Raw genomic sequence first — 14,654 nt, 5'->3', positions numbered from 1 at the left:
GCCCTAGGCCCGAGCCTAAGTGATGTTTCCACAAATCCGGGCCTGCAAATTGCACAATGTATTGAGACGTATGTGGGAAAAACCCTGCTGGAATTCCGTAGAAGAATCCATGAACATGTGGGGGATGTTAAACATAAACGAAATACCTCAGTAGCGGTGCATAACAATGAATTTCACAATGGCAATATTAAGGCAATGAAGTTTATTGCATTGGAACAATTAAAACAAACCTCTAGTATAGGGGATGTAAATAAAAAATAGTTGCGAGCGGAAGCCAAATGGATCTATGCTATGAACAGCAAATCCCCCAATGGCCTCAATGAAGGTTTTACCGTTTCACCGTTTCTATAAAAATATGCCTTTAGAGAATATTACTCTCAGTATCCTAATGGAATGAAAACTTCTATTTTTGGGATTATTATACTTCCCGTATTTACTAACAAAATTGCTGTATTTGGATCGGGCTGGCACAATGTATCTATTTAAAAGAATTTTGCCACACTGATTAGATGTGCGCATGCCCTTCGGCAGTTTAAGCGAAGGTTCAGCGCAGGTTACACATGCGCACTTTGATGCGGCCCACGCTGGACCGAACACAATGGCATTTCCGCGAATGACGTCGGAGAAGCGGAACTGCCACCTGTAGCTATGCCGGTAAGACGGTATTTAAACAGGAAAGCCACGACCGGAATTCACTTCTGCCCCTGAGGAAGCTGTTCACACGGAGAAACGCGTAGGGCTAGACGGCATAGGTGGATGATGGTGAGAGTAGCTCCTATTGCTCCCAACGTAGACAGGCAGATTGCACCAAATGGGAATGGAAGGGAGGGGGGCAGCCCACCGTGGCTTGTAACTGGCTGACTTTAAAAAGGCTTTTCTACTATCGAGACTATACTCTCATACTAACAGAGCCTCTCCTAGGGTCCACCTATTGCACTTTTTAGTTATATGGTTTTTATGGACGCAGTCCAGCACTGCGCATTTAAACGCAGTGGGTTTGGTTTTTTGGTTGTGGTTTGTGAAATTATTCACGGTTGTTGCGCCATATACTGTTTTTAAAATATAAATCAATTAAAAGTTAATTTTTAATGGCGTATGCTTCGTCAGCCTTTAATTATGTCACAGAAGCAGGTGTTCTGAACTGGTTTGCTGGGGGGTGGGGCTATTATGCTCAGGTCTACTGGGTGTTCTGCCCGACTCCTATTGTTTCTAATTTAATTGATAAATTGCACAATGTGCAGCACCAGGATGAAAGCAATTGGGCTAAAACAGTTACATTCTGGGGGATGAAGCTGCGGGAACAGAGTCGCACTCAGACTGATTGACAGCGGCAACGTCAGCAGGAGGGGGAGACTTTTTTTTTAGAGAAGATCAAGGAAAAGTTTCCGTGGGATCTGGGAATGTCTCCTCTCTCTTGTGTGGAACGAGAGATCGGGATACAACTAGGGTTGCTACCTTTTCTGGAAAAAAATAGCGGCCTATAAATTTTTTCCCTATTAATAACATTGGGATCATCCCTCGTTTTTAGTGGCCAGGTGGCAACCTCTAGATGCAACAGGCACTGTGGAAAGGAAGGCTGATCCTTGTGCCTAAATCTACTCACAGCATTGGCCACTTCCCTCTGCCCACAACTCCCTACCCAGGACACACACGGCCTGAAACAGTGGATCATCTTCACTGAAAACTGCAAGTCGGGGAACCCAGCTGCACCCACCAGCAAATGCTGCTCCCCCGCTCTTGAATACACTTTTAACAAAGAGATAAGGGGACGTTCCTAGAGCCTGGAGTCTGTTTAACCACTGTAAGTTGCCCTTTTATTCGACACTCTCTTCTGTGTGAAGGGAAACAGGGGCCAGGAGGGGAAGAGAGAATAAGCTGCAGATTTATATCCCATACACCCAAGGAATAGAGGCTGGTGCCAGTTACCCAGCACCCAAGTCATCTTGCTCCCTCTTGTCAAACTATTCACTGATTTTTTTTTAGACATTCCAATGAACAAGCATATCATTTTCTCCATTACATCACAATATTAAAAATATTTTTTGTCCTTGCAGCAAATAACGAAATTTCAGTTGTGAGAAAAGGTAGGAGTTGAGAGGCCAATGAGGGCTGCAGCAACAAGGATTGAGGGGTCAGAATATTGCTCTTTATTTGCCTTTTCCTTTTCAGAGCCTATTCCTAATCATCACACCCAACAGAGCAAAGGGACTTATCTGCCTATTTAGTCTACAGTCGCAGACTCAATTCTAAGCACCACTTTCACTGACAGATCTCCCCCCCCCACCTTAAGGTGAAGGCCTAAGTTTATATTAGAGTCAGCGCTGTGTGTTATTACTAATGGAGGAATAGACTAGACACCTCTCTATAACTACTCCCATCACCCACTGACTCCCAGCATCCCCTGACTGTCTGGCCTCTGGCTGAACAACCCTGACCCCTTATTCTATAGCAATGACATTAATAATAACAGAAAAGTAATAATACAATGTTATACTATATTTAGTATTATTAGTAATATATGTAGCAGGATTGCTTTGGATGCAACCGTGTTTATACTACTGATTTCGGGGGATTTTAACCGCACGCTACGAATTCTTTTGTAACTAATTAAATTGCGACCCAAGGAATTCAGGCTTGATGGCCTTTACCGGTCGCAGGGGTTTAAAACAGATAAATATTCTTGAATTCTATGTGTTTAGCTAATGTGCATTTACTTTTGGGTTTTATGGGCACTGGTAGTTTTACAAATAGTTTTACATCGTTGCCTGTTTGAAACATTTCATTTGTTTTTAAAAAGAAACAATTGAAACCAAAAATATTTAGCACAACACTTTGTTTTATTCAGAGTTGATTCGATTATTCAGTGTTATGTAGAAATCATCCGCCTCATCCGATATAAACACAAGGGGAATGTACATTTGAAATCCTTCACTAGAGGGAATTCACAGCGTTTCTTGTTTGTTTCGTTTGAGCGTTGGGTGAGCTTTTTGACACTAGATAAACGGCACAGCTATGATACACCCTAAGAAACTCCACTCTGTAAATAGAAATATTTTCTCTTACCTAAAGAGAGCAGCATAAAATAATATACACACACGTCACTCACAGAGGCACTCGCTCACTATTTCATTCTTATAAATATATATACACACTCACTGGCTCTCATCTCTTCCATTTGTTGGCCTAGAGAAATTGAAAATACAAGAGAGTGAGTTAAGGTGGCCATAGACGCAAAGATCCGCTCGTTTGGCGACATCGACGAACGAGCGGATCTTTCCCCGATGTGCCATTAACGAGTATGACTATATCGGGGGTAATCTGAACGTTCGGTCGTATGTGCGAACGATCCGATTACGATGCGCAATGGGCTCCGGCAGGATCGGTCGGGTCAAAATCAAACCTGTCCGATCGACCAAACGATCGATCTCCGCCGGACGAAAGATGTCGGCACTCTCCACACACGATCCGAAAATCGTATGAATCCTTGATTCGTATGATAGGATCTGCGCGTCTATGGCCAGCTTTAGAGTGAAAGGGAGGGAGAGAGAGGATTCAGTTTGTTTCAGGTTGTGAATACATGGACATCAAGCTAAGGAAGAATTAAAAAGCCGTGAGTTTTTAACTTTTAGAAGGAAAAATGAGGAAAGTTCTGTTTTCCAGTGAATGTTGATAAACTAAAAACCCTTACAAGTCTAGAAATTACAGAAGGGAGGGCGACTTTATGAAAAAAGGACAGTTTTAAGAAAGGTTGAAACAGACCCTTTTTAAAAACTTTTTAGAGAATATTTCCCCCATGAGTGGAGTGAACGATCGTTGTGTGCTGGGTCGGTGAGTTGTGGGTCGGTAAGATGTAGGTCTGTCACAGTGTTCTGGGGTCTCTCATTCTCCAAGGATAACAGGCCACTTTGCTCATGTGAGCATCTACCTACGGCCCCCATGTTACTCCAAATTGGTGCCTATAGTAACAGTGGGATAATAGTCTCTGGGAAGGGAGTGTGACTGTGGGATAGCAGGTATAGTAGGGAGAGATGGTGTCTATAGTAACAGTGGATAATAGTCTCTGGGAAGGGAGTGTGACTGTGGGATAGCAGGTATAGTAGGGAGAGATGGTGCCTATAGTAACAGTGGATAATAGTCTCTGGGAAGGGAGTGTGACTGTGGGATAACAGGTATAGTAGGGAGAGGTGGTGTCTATAGTAACAGTGGATAATAGTCTCTGGGAAGGGAGTGTGACTGTGGGATAGCAGGTATAGTAGGGAGAGATGGTGCCTATAGTAACAGTGGATAATAGTCTCTGGGAATGAGAGAAGATGTGAGTAGGGTTGGAGTTAGTACTACAGGGGTGCAGGCATTGAGGGAAGCTTGAGGGGAGGGTCACAAGGACATTGCACTTTAAGTTGTTAATGAACTACAACTCCAGAACTACAACTCCCAGAATGCTCAGTCTTTGGCAGGACATTAATGAATAAAAGAAATGTATAATAAATCCTTTACATTCTCACTGTCCAACAGGGGGTTAAGGTCCCTATAAAATAAAAAGTGGCCAGACTATAAACTAATATACCATAAGAAAACATCCCTCTCATTCCCTGTCTCTCTCTGCCTTTCCCCAGAGCCTTCCCTATCTGTTCCTCCTCCTCTCTGGACTACCGGCCAGCTGAAGATTCCAGGGCAACTGTTCTATACACTGCTGCCTAGCAACGCTGGAATTCCCACATTGTGTTCCAAGCCTCACTTTGGCGCTGGTTGGTTGATATTGGTTGATATCAGTAAGCCCCGCCCATCGCCGAGGAGCAGGAGCTGCACGTGGAGCAGGTGAGGGGGAGGTGGCTGTAAAGTTGCAGATGGGAATATTGGGGACAAGAGAAGATATTGGAGGACACAGAAGGGATTTTCGGCTGCAGGAGAAGATTCTTTTTCGGGGTCTCAGCCAGAGAAGAACAAGTGACATTGGTATAAAACATCCCAACACTCTTCGTTCTCAGTTTGGAGCGGGACCTCTTGGAACTGCGTTATAGGTAATTGCCCTTTAAATTAACTCTTTGCTGTACACAGTGATCTTTTCATTTACATTATCAGCATTTTTGAATTATTTTCATTTTTGTCCTGAAGCTGTCCAGTTTTATACAGCTACACCCACTTGTTACTCATAATGAATTAATAATTAATACACACTTATTTATTTACACACCTGCACACGCACATAACACGCAATTCTGCCGGTTGTACACGTATGCGCACTTACACTATTTGTTTTTCTTTTTTTTTTACTTATCGCATCGTCTGTTTTTGGGTTTTTTTGCATAGAAAGATATTTTGTCACCATTTTGAATAGCGTATTCGCTGCGCAATACCTTTTGTATATTATTTTGGGGATAATAGTGCAATTTTGTTGGTTTTTGATGCATTTTTAACCATTTTGTTCTCTTGTTTCTGTCCATAAAACCTTCGACCAAGCCGAAATATTCAAACTAGAATTTCTGATTTCACTAGGCGGGAAAAAAACGCATTTAATTTTTTTTAATGGTTTTATTGGATTTCCTTTTTCTGTGTAATAATTAAACAGTCGCTTGTACTTGATCCCAACTAAGATATAATTAATCCTTATTGGAAGCAAAACCAGCCTATTGGGTTTATTTAATGTTTACATGATTTTCTAGTAGAAAAAAAGCATTTAAATTTTGTGGTTTTATTGGATTTCCTTTTTCTGTGTAATAATAAAACAATAGGTTGTACTTGATCCCAACTAAGATAATTAATGCTTATTGGAGGCCAATTGTCTTAATTTAATGTTCTTAAGGTATGAAGATCCAAACTACAGAAAGGTCCGTTATCAGGAAAACCCCAAGTCCCAAGCATTCTGGATAACAGGTCCCATTCCTATATCTAATTCAGTGGAACTTATTTCTGATCACTAGTTATAGCAATGGGTGCAAAAGTGCACCGGAACCAGCAATTATTGTCACAATTTGTCCAATAAATATCTGAGATTGCCATTGATAAAACCCTTGTCCCTCCCTCCGTGTAACTGATCGCCTCCCACTTAAGGGTTAACTCCGCAGATGAGCATCAATCTCAAGATTCACTTATCCCCTATTTATGACACACATATATATATATATATATATATATATATATATATATAATACCCTATTTATGACATATATATACATATATAAATCCCCTATTTATGACAGCTCCTGAGACTAATCCCCTTTATCCCTGCAGTCTATTTTCAAACACACAGGCAAAAGTCAAATTTTTTTCTTTCCGATCGTAAGCCCCCTTGTATCCGGGATTTACAAAGAAAAAGCTATTTACTGAAAAATAGGGTTTTTTTTTTTTATAAAAAAAAAAGAAAAATCTCATCTTGTGCTGATTAGTGCTTTGGTGTTGCCCCCTGCCAGGGTAATAGGATAAATGCTCATAGTGGTGTAATTAGCTTTATTCCAATCCCTCATTTTGATGATTAATGTCGTCTTTAGGGCCCCCTCCTGAGAATTCCGACTTACAATAACAGATACAGGAGTCCAAAATCACTTGTGTCTTTTTAAAGGAGAAATAAAGCTACGCAGTTTATTGCCAATAGATTAGCTGCAATAGTGCAAGCTACATTACGATATTTATTTCAGCAGCTGCCATATTAGCTTCCTGTCTGAGTCTCTCCTTGCTCACTCATAGCTCTGGGCTCAGATTACAGGAGGAGGGAGATGGGAGCAAACTGAGCATGCTCAAGCCCTAGCCCTGGAGGTTTAAGCTGAAAACAGGAAGTCTGATACAGAAGCCCATGAGTACACAATAGAAGGAAAGAAATGTGCTGTTTCTTTTGACAGAGGACTCAGAGCAGCATTACTTTGAGGATTTACTGGTGTATTTATAAAAACCTTTCTGATAAAGCTTACTTAATTTTAGCCTTTCCTTCTCCTTTAAAAGCAAGAAAAACTGATACTGATAAAGGGGTGTGAGTGCAATGAATAGGGCTGGAGCTGAACATACTTTTTGCCTATAGTTTAATCACAAAAACATTTGTTATTTCTTAATTTCCTTCTATTGGGGATCATTCGATTTCCAGTGAATATATGTATAATACCCTCACATGATGGACATCTGCTTACCAGGGAGGGGTCTGTTTATACAGGGCACAGGCCAGAAGAGCAAAGTCCTTCCTGTGCTCCGACTTCCTTCATAAGTCCTGATTTTAATCTTAAATGGGTGGTTGACCTGTAAGTTAACTTTAAGGATAATATAAGTGGTCAATACTAAGAAACGTTTCAATTGATCCTCATTATTTATCTCTTATAGTTTTATAAGAATTGTTTGCCTTTTTCTTTCAAATGGGGGGGGGGCACTGATCCAGTCTTAAAACAAATGCCCAGTAAGGCTACAAATGTATTGTTATTGCTATTTTTTATTCCTCATCTTTCTATTCAGGCCTCTCCTATTCATATTTCAGTCTTATTCAAATCAGTGCATGGTTGCTAGGGTAATTTGGACCATAGCAACCAGATGCCTGAAATTGCAAACTGGAGAGCTGCTGAATAAAAAGCTAAATAACTCAAAAAACACAAATAATAAAAAATGAAAACTAAGAATGTCACTCTCTACATCATACTAAAAGTTAATGCAACTCAATGCATGGTTGATAGGGTAATGTGGACCCTAGCAACCAGATTGCTGAAATTGCAAACTGTAGAGCTGCTAAATCCCTTAGTTGTCATTTTGTTATTATTTGTGTTTTTTGAGTTATTTAGCTTTTTATTTACCAGCTCTCTAGTTTGCAATTTCAGCCATCTTGTTGCTAGGGGCCAAATTACCCTAGCAACCAAAAATAGAGACTATTTACAGAGCATTTGTTTTTTAGATGGGGTCAGTGACCCCAATTTGAAAGCGTCAGAAGAAAAAGACAAATAATTATAAAAATATAAAAAATGAAGACCAATTAAAATGTTTCTTAGAACTGGCCATTCTATAACATACTAAAAGTTAACTCAAAAGTGAACCACCCCTTTAACATTTCTGAGAAACTCTGCAAGTTCTTCGACATTCGTACATTCGTCTCGAGGGACGCCATTAATTAGCGTAAACCGCAATGATCACCCCATGCTGCTGCCAACTCAGCGCCGTTTCATCAAGTCTCGCTGCTCCCACTATCTGTCACTTATCTGTAGTCTCACCGCTCTTTGTGACGCGCTCTGATTTCCAGGTGACACTGAGAGCAGCTGACAGTTGCACAGACCGAATGTCAGCGCATAAGGAAATACTTATTATATCTCCATTTATTTGACTTAACCGAATTCAGCCGGGGGGTCCTAGCCGGGACCTTGTAATTGATGTAATAAAGTGAGAAAGGAGGGGACACTTCATTCCATTCCCTCACCCGTAACCATATACTTAGGTCCAGGGCCCTCACAGTCCTGATTGTTTGGTTAACATATGGCACTTGCCAGGGATCTTAGTTATTCCAGCTGCCATCTACTCTTTCTAGAGTCCTTCATCAGGCTCCCACAATACCCCCGAAGCTGTTTTAGGTGGAAAATTCCCAATTCCCTGACCTGATTGGTGGGCTCGTGGGCAGGACCACCATCAAGGGGAGTTTACAGGATACTAAAGGCAGGGGCCCGAGAAGTGGGATTGGCTGTTAAAAGTTTCAGCAGGGTGGGCAGAGTTGAGGTGGATCAGGGGTTTGTTTATCAGTGAGTCGTTTTTTTTTCTTGTATTATAAGACATATATAATAAGCCATAATAATTATTCTCCCCTCCTGGGAGGAGACCCCCAATAATTTAGTAGCCCAGGAATTTCTTTCTGGGTAAAGTTTCCAACCTTCGGAGGGTCGGACACTGAAGTAAATAAAGTCTCTTTATAAAGCCCAAACCATCAGCCCTGTATGGGGGGGAATAAGTGTTAATTGCAGTGTTTGTCCTCCCCCCTCAAACGCAAACACTTGATATTGGCCCAGATAAGAGGCACTTTCCTTCCGATAAGTAGTTGTGTTGCTCTTCCATGGAAACGGCAGTTTTCGGAGGGGGGGGTTTGTTTTAATGATCCCGGTACTCCTCATATCTGGAATCCAATCATCTGCATCATTGGTCGCTGTCTCTTACCTTCTGCAAGGGCAAACAGAACCCTGCTACTCTCCTCTTTCCTTTATTAGCTATATGACGTTTAAAGGGGAAGTTAACCAAAACTTTATTATTATTTTTTTTTGCAGAATGAAAGAAGATTGCTCCCTGCCAATGTATAACCTTGATGACGCTCCTGACCCAGTTGCCAAGGATCAAGTAGTCTGAGTCAGATTTGCTATTAAACTCCATGGATCGCAGTGACGCCAAACTCAATGGGCAGTTGGAAGCCTCGTTCCCCCGCTGTTTCCGTCATGGCTAAAGTTACTGATCAACTCGCAGTTCAAGAGTAAGTTTTATGTTGTTTGAAAAGTGCATTTTAAAGCCTGAAACTGTTTGAATTGAGGCAATTTTAGGGAATAGGAGGCTTTGCAGCTTCTGAAAACGTTTTATTCTTTGCTGTCAGTCGTTGTATTGGGTCACAGTCTGGCAGTTGATTGGCTGAGCCAGGGTCAGACTATTGGGGTACTGGGAAGTCCTGCCCCCTGTCAGGTCCCAATAGTTTAGGAATCTGTGATGGGGCTGACTACTGAACTATATTTATTAAAGGACTGGCAGGATAAGAATTGGTAATCATAGGGCCCCATACTACTAAGTTTACAGGTCCCTCTTATCCTGCCTTGGGTAGAGCCTTTGGATTAGGCAATAACATCCAAAACAACTATATCATCTGACCTGTAGACTTAACATCAGGACGGAAACAGCCTCTAGGTGGCGCTGGTGCTTATGATAAAGTTTTTGAAAGAGTCCAAAGAGTTTATACAGGAAAGAACATTCCTTCTCTGTATATTTGTATTTATACATATGGAAGGAGGGAGGTGCCATATTGATTCCCTTAGACAGTACAGTATGAGGGTATAGCTTATTGTGTGCCCAGAACATTCCTTCTCTGTATATTTGTATTTATACATATGGGAGGAGGAGGTGCCATATTGATTCCCTTAGACAGTACAGTATGAGGGTATAGCTTATTGTGTGCCCAGAACATAATATTATGGAGCAGCCCCTGATTCTCACTGTATTCACAGGTGGTCGATGCCCGAGGAGGGCCCAACCTGAAAGCAATGAGGATACGTCCCAAAAAGATCCGACCCTTTGCCTCGCGAAGGCATCAAAGCAAGCAGGTGGCGGAGCTGAAGAGCGGTATCTCAAGTCTATGTAAGTAAAGCTGCCCATAGATGTAAAGATTTTTAAAAGATCCAATCGTTATCGTGAGACCACTAATATTTCGAAACGATTGTTTAAATGTACGATGTGTCCATCAACTAAAAATACCGTTTCGGGCGAAAACTGAGGGGAGCTGCCTGCTTGGCCCTGCAGACATAGATACATTGTACTGGGACCCATCAAGATTTTTTTACCTGGCCGATCAATTTTCTGACCGATGTCGGACGAAAAATCGTAAGATGTACGATCGTTCGAATCCCACTGAGCGCAAGATAATTTCGAAGGATTGGTCGGACTTCGCCAAATCGGTTGTTCGGCAAGAAAAATCTTTGCGTCTATGGGACCTTAAGAGCCAGTCCCCCACTATCAGCCAACAGGACTTCTAATTGTGTTAAGTTGCAAATGATTTAGTGTTTGTCTGTGTATCCCGCAGACTGTGGAGCATCGAGCACCTCCCCAGAGCATTCCTCGTCCTGCAGCAATCACTCCCATACTGACACCGACACTGAACTCTGCATCCAGCACCGACTCCGGCTTCTCTTTCCTACACCCCGCCTACTGGAAAAGGTCAGCATTTTTTTTTTTTTGGCATAAAGAAATACTGATGTGAATGCCGCTATTTCTATTTGCTAATGACGTCTATGCATTTCTGTGGAAGGGAGAATATTTTTGAACATGTAAATATGAGATTTTCTTTGTGCCCCAATTCCTTCATCCCAACTATGCAGTAACCCAGCCTTCAGCAGGGGGCAGAAGAGAGCTCTAGATTTTAGCTTGATAATGTGTTTAAAGGATAAGTAAACCTTTAAAATAAGTGATTGTAAAACTGATTAGGGGGCTATTCTAAGCACGTTTCAAATTTACATTCATTATTTATTTTGTTTTTATTCCAAGATATTAAGGGATACGTGTGCTGTTAATATGAATGAATTTTGTTCCAACAGCGCCACCTGCTGGTCAGTTTCCTTGACTACTTGCTGGTCAGACTGGTGGGGAAAATGACCAGCAGGTGGCGCTGTTGTAACAAAATTCATTCATATTCACAGTACATGTATCCCTTAATATCCTGGATTAAATAAATAATGAATGTAAATTACAAACGTGCTTAGAATAGCCCCCTTATCAGTTTTACATGATGTAAAGAGTACTACTCTGACGCAAATTGCAATTGGTCTTCCTATATTTTAATTTAGGGGTTTTTTGATTATTTTTGTGCAGTGACTACAGTTTGACGTTGCAGCAGCTATCTGGTTGCTAGGGTATTGCTTACCCTTAACAACCGCCCATCGGTTTTAATGAGTGGCTGGAAGGTGAATAGGGACAATGACCATTTAGCCTCACAAAGCTGCTGGGGTCGGTGACCCCCGTTGGGACTCTGATAAGAAGCAGAAGACCAGTTAAAAGGTTGCTAAGAAGAGGACTTTCTATAACATACTTCTGGTTAATGTAAAGCAGCACTGGCCCTTTAAAGAAGTGGATCCCATGGGGCAGACTGTAATATGTGTAATATTAAATGCATGGGGTTTACTGTACACACCACGTTGTGCCTCAATATGCAGAGGGTGCCTCTAAATAAAGGGGGGGGGCTTTGTTAGCATTTATTAAGCTATTATTTATACTTCCCCTTTATCCTGTGAACCCAAATCCTCCTCATTAGGGTTGGACTCAGTGTGTATATACAGTATATTCAGGCAGCTATTAATACTTCTGGATACTGGAAGTATCGGAGATTTCTTTGGGGTGTATGAGACCCCCCTGAATCTTTTAACCGTCTAATCTCCGTGTGAGATTTGTGACGCTCATGTTTGTACATGGATGTTTTATAATGAAGATTTTGTACCTCTGTCTAGGGAATATTATTCTTTCTACAATAAACTTTACATACTTGTATATGAGGCTCCCAGCAGGGGGCAGTGTTTTCTCTCCCTATTGTAAATAATGGGATTAACCTGTAGTTTCCCAATGACTTTATAGCGAGGTGCTTTAACTGATTATACCTCCCCGGTGGGAGATTTCTTGCTTTGTAAATAACTTACACCCCCAGCTGGTAAAACATTGTCTCCAAGGACCAGAGCCGCCCCCAGCTGTTGCCCCCGGGTCCCTCCTGAAGTTGCTCATTCACGGCTTGTGCCTTGTGGGAATATTTTCTCTCCAAACAATGTGGGAGGGGGAACTGGATTGTGATGTCAGAGTTGGACCCCTCTGAGCTGCTTCTGAACAACTTTCTGTGCCATAGATTGTACAATCTACTATTCACCAGGTCTATGGCTGGCTTGGAAAGGGTTAAAAGAAAAAGCATATAGGGGCTGTCACTCTATAGTAGGAAATATGTGATTACAAGGGAGCTTTATGCAAGTCTAACACTGCAATCACTATATCAAGCCACTAACCCCTAAGGGGTCCCTTAACTCCAGGGGCTGTTCCTGCTGAATTGTGCTTAGTACAGGGAATACCTATGCTGCCATAGTTTTATGGGATCTCTCTGTACAGACTATGAGCAAACTAGGGGACTGTTCCTGCTGAATTGTGCTTAGTACAGGGAATACCTATGCTGCCATAGTTTTATGGGATCTCTCTGTACAGACTATGAGCAAACTTAGGGGACTGTTCCTGCTGAATTGTGCTTAGTACAGGGAATACCTATGCTGCCATAGTTTTATGGGATCTCTCTGTACAGACTATGAGCAAACTTAGGGGACTGTTCCTGCTGAATTGTGCTTAGTACAGGGAATACCTATGCTGCCATAGTTTTATGGGATCTCTCTGTACAGACTATGAGCAAACGTAGGGGACTGTTCCTGCTGAATTGTGCTTAGTACTGGGAATACCTGATGCTGCCATAGTTTTATGGGATCTCTCTGTACAGACTATGAGCAAACTTAGGGGACTGTTCCTGCTGAATTGTGCTTAGTACAGGGAATACCTATGCTGCCATAGTTTTATGGGATCTCTCTGTACAGACTATGAGCAAACTTAGGGGACTGTTCCTGCTGAATTGTGCTTAGTACTGGGAATATTGATGCTGCCATAGTTTTATGGGATCTCTCTGTACAGACTATGAGCAAACTTAGGGGACTGTTCCTGCTGAATTGTGCTTAGTACAGGGAATACCTATGCTGCCATAGTTTTATGGGATCTCTCTGTACAGACTATGAGCAAACTTAGGGGACTGTTCCTGCTGAATTGTGCTTAGTACAGGGAATACCTATGCTGCCATAGTTTTATGGGATCTCTCTGTACAGACTATGAGCAAACTTAGGGGACTGTTCCTGCTGAATTGTGCTTAGTACAGGGAATACCTATGCTGCCATAGTTTTATGGGATCTCTCTGTACAGACTATGAGCAAACTTAGGGGACTGTTCCTGCTGAATTGTGCTTAGTACAGGGAATACCTATGCTGCCATAGTTTTATGGGATCTCTCTGTACAGACTATGAGCAAACTTAGGGACTGTTCCTGCTGAATTGTGCTTAGTACAGGGAATACCTATGCTGCCATAGTTTTATGGGATCTCTCTGTACAGACTATGAGCAAACTTAGGGGACTGTTCCTGCTGAATTGTGCTTAGTACAGGGAATACCTATGCTGCCATAGTTTTATGGGATCTCTCTGTACAGACTATGAGCAAACTTAGGGGACTGTTCCTGCTGAATTGTGCTTAGTACAGGGAATACCTATGCTGCCATAGTTTTATGGGATCTCTCTGTACAGACTATGAGCAAACTTAGGGGACTGTTCCTGCTGAATTGTGCTTAGTACAGGGAATACCTATGCTGCCATAGTTTTATGGGATCTCTCTGTACAGACTATGAGCAAACTTAGGGGACTGTTCCTGCTGAATTGTGCTTAGTACAGGGAATACCTATGCTGCCATAGTTTTATGGGATCTCTCTGTACAGACTATGAGCAAACTTAGGGGACTGTTCCTGCTGAATTGTGCTTAGTACAGGGAATACCTATGCTGCCATAGTTTTATGGGATCTCTCTGTACAGACTATGAGCAAACTTAGGGGACTGTTCCTGCTGAATTGTGCTTAGTACTGGGAATACCTGATGCTGCCATAGTTTTATGGGATCTCTCTGTACAGACTATGAGCAAACTTAGGGGACTGTTCCTGCTGAATTGTGCTTAGTACAGGGAATACCTATGCTGCCATAGTTTTATGGGATCTCTCTGTACAGACTATGAGCAAACTTAGGGGACTGTTCCTGCTGAATTGTGCTTAGTACAGGGAATACCTATGCTGCCATAGTTTTATGGGATCTCTCTGTACAGACTATGAGCAAACTTAGGGGACTGTTCCTGCTGAATTGTGCTTAGTACAGGGAATACCTATGCTGCCATAGTTTTATGGGATCTCTCTGTA

General features: G+C 41.9%; 1 protein-coding gene across 6 annotated transcripts in view; it reads right to left on the bottom strand.

Moving 5' to 3' along the window:
- LOC121400994 (WD repeat-containing protein 91-like) overlaps positions 1-14,654 on the bottom strand; it is a 1,149,255-nt gene that overhangs the window by 182,261 nt on the left and 952,340 nt on the right. The gene's annotated exons all lie outside the window — the stretch shown is intronic.

Source organism: Xenopus laevis, chromosome 3L (genome assembly GCF_017654675.1).
Source record: "Xenopus laevis strain J_2021 chromosome 3L, Xenopus_laevis_v10.1, whole genome shotgun sequence".
Lineage (NCBI taxonomy): Eukaryota > Metazoa > Chordata > Amphibia > Anura > Pipidae > Xenopus > Xenopus laevis.
The sequence above is the reverse complement of the archived record's forward strand: the minus strand, read 5'-3'. Positions and strand labels throughout refer to the sequence as shown.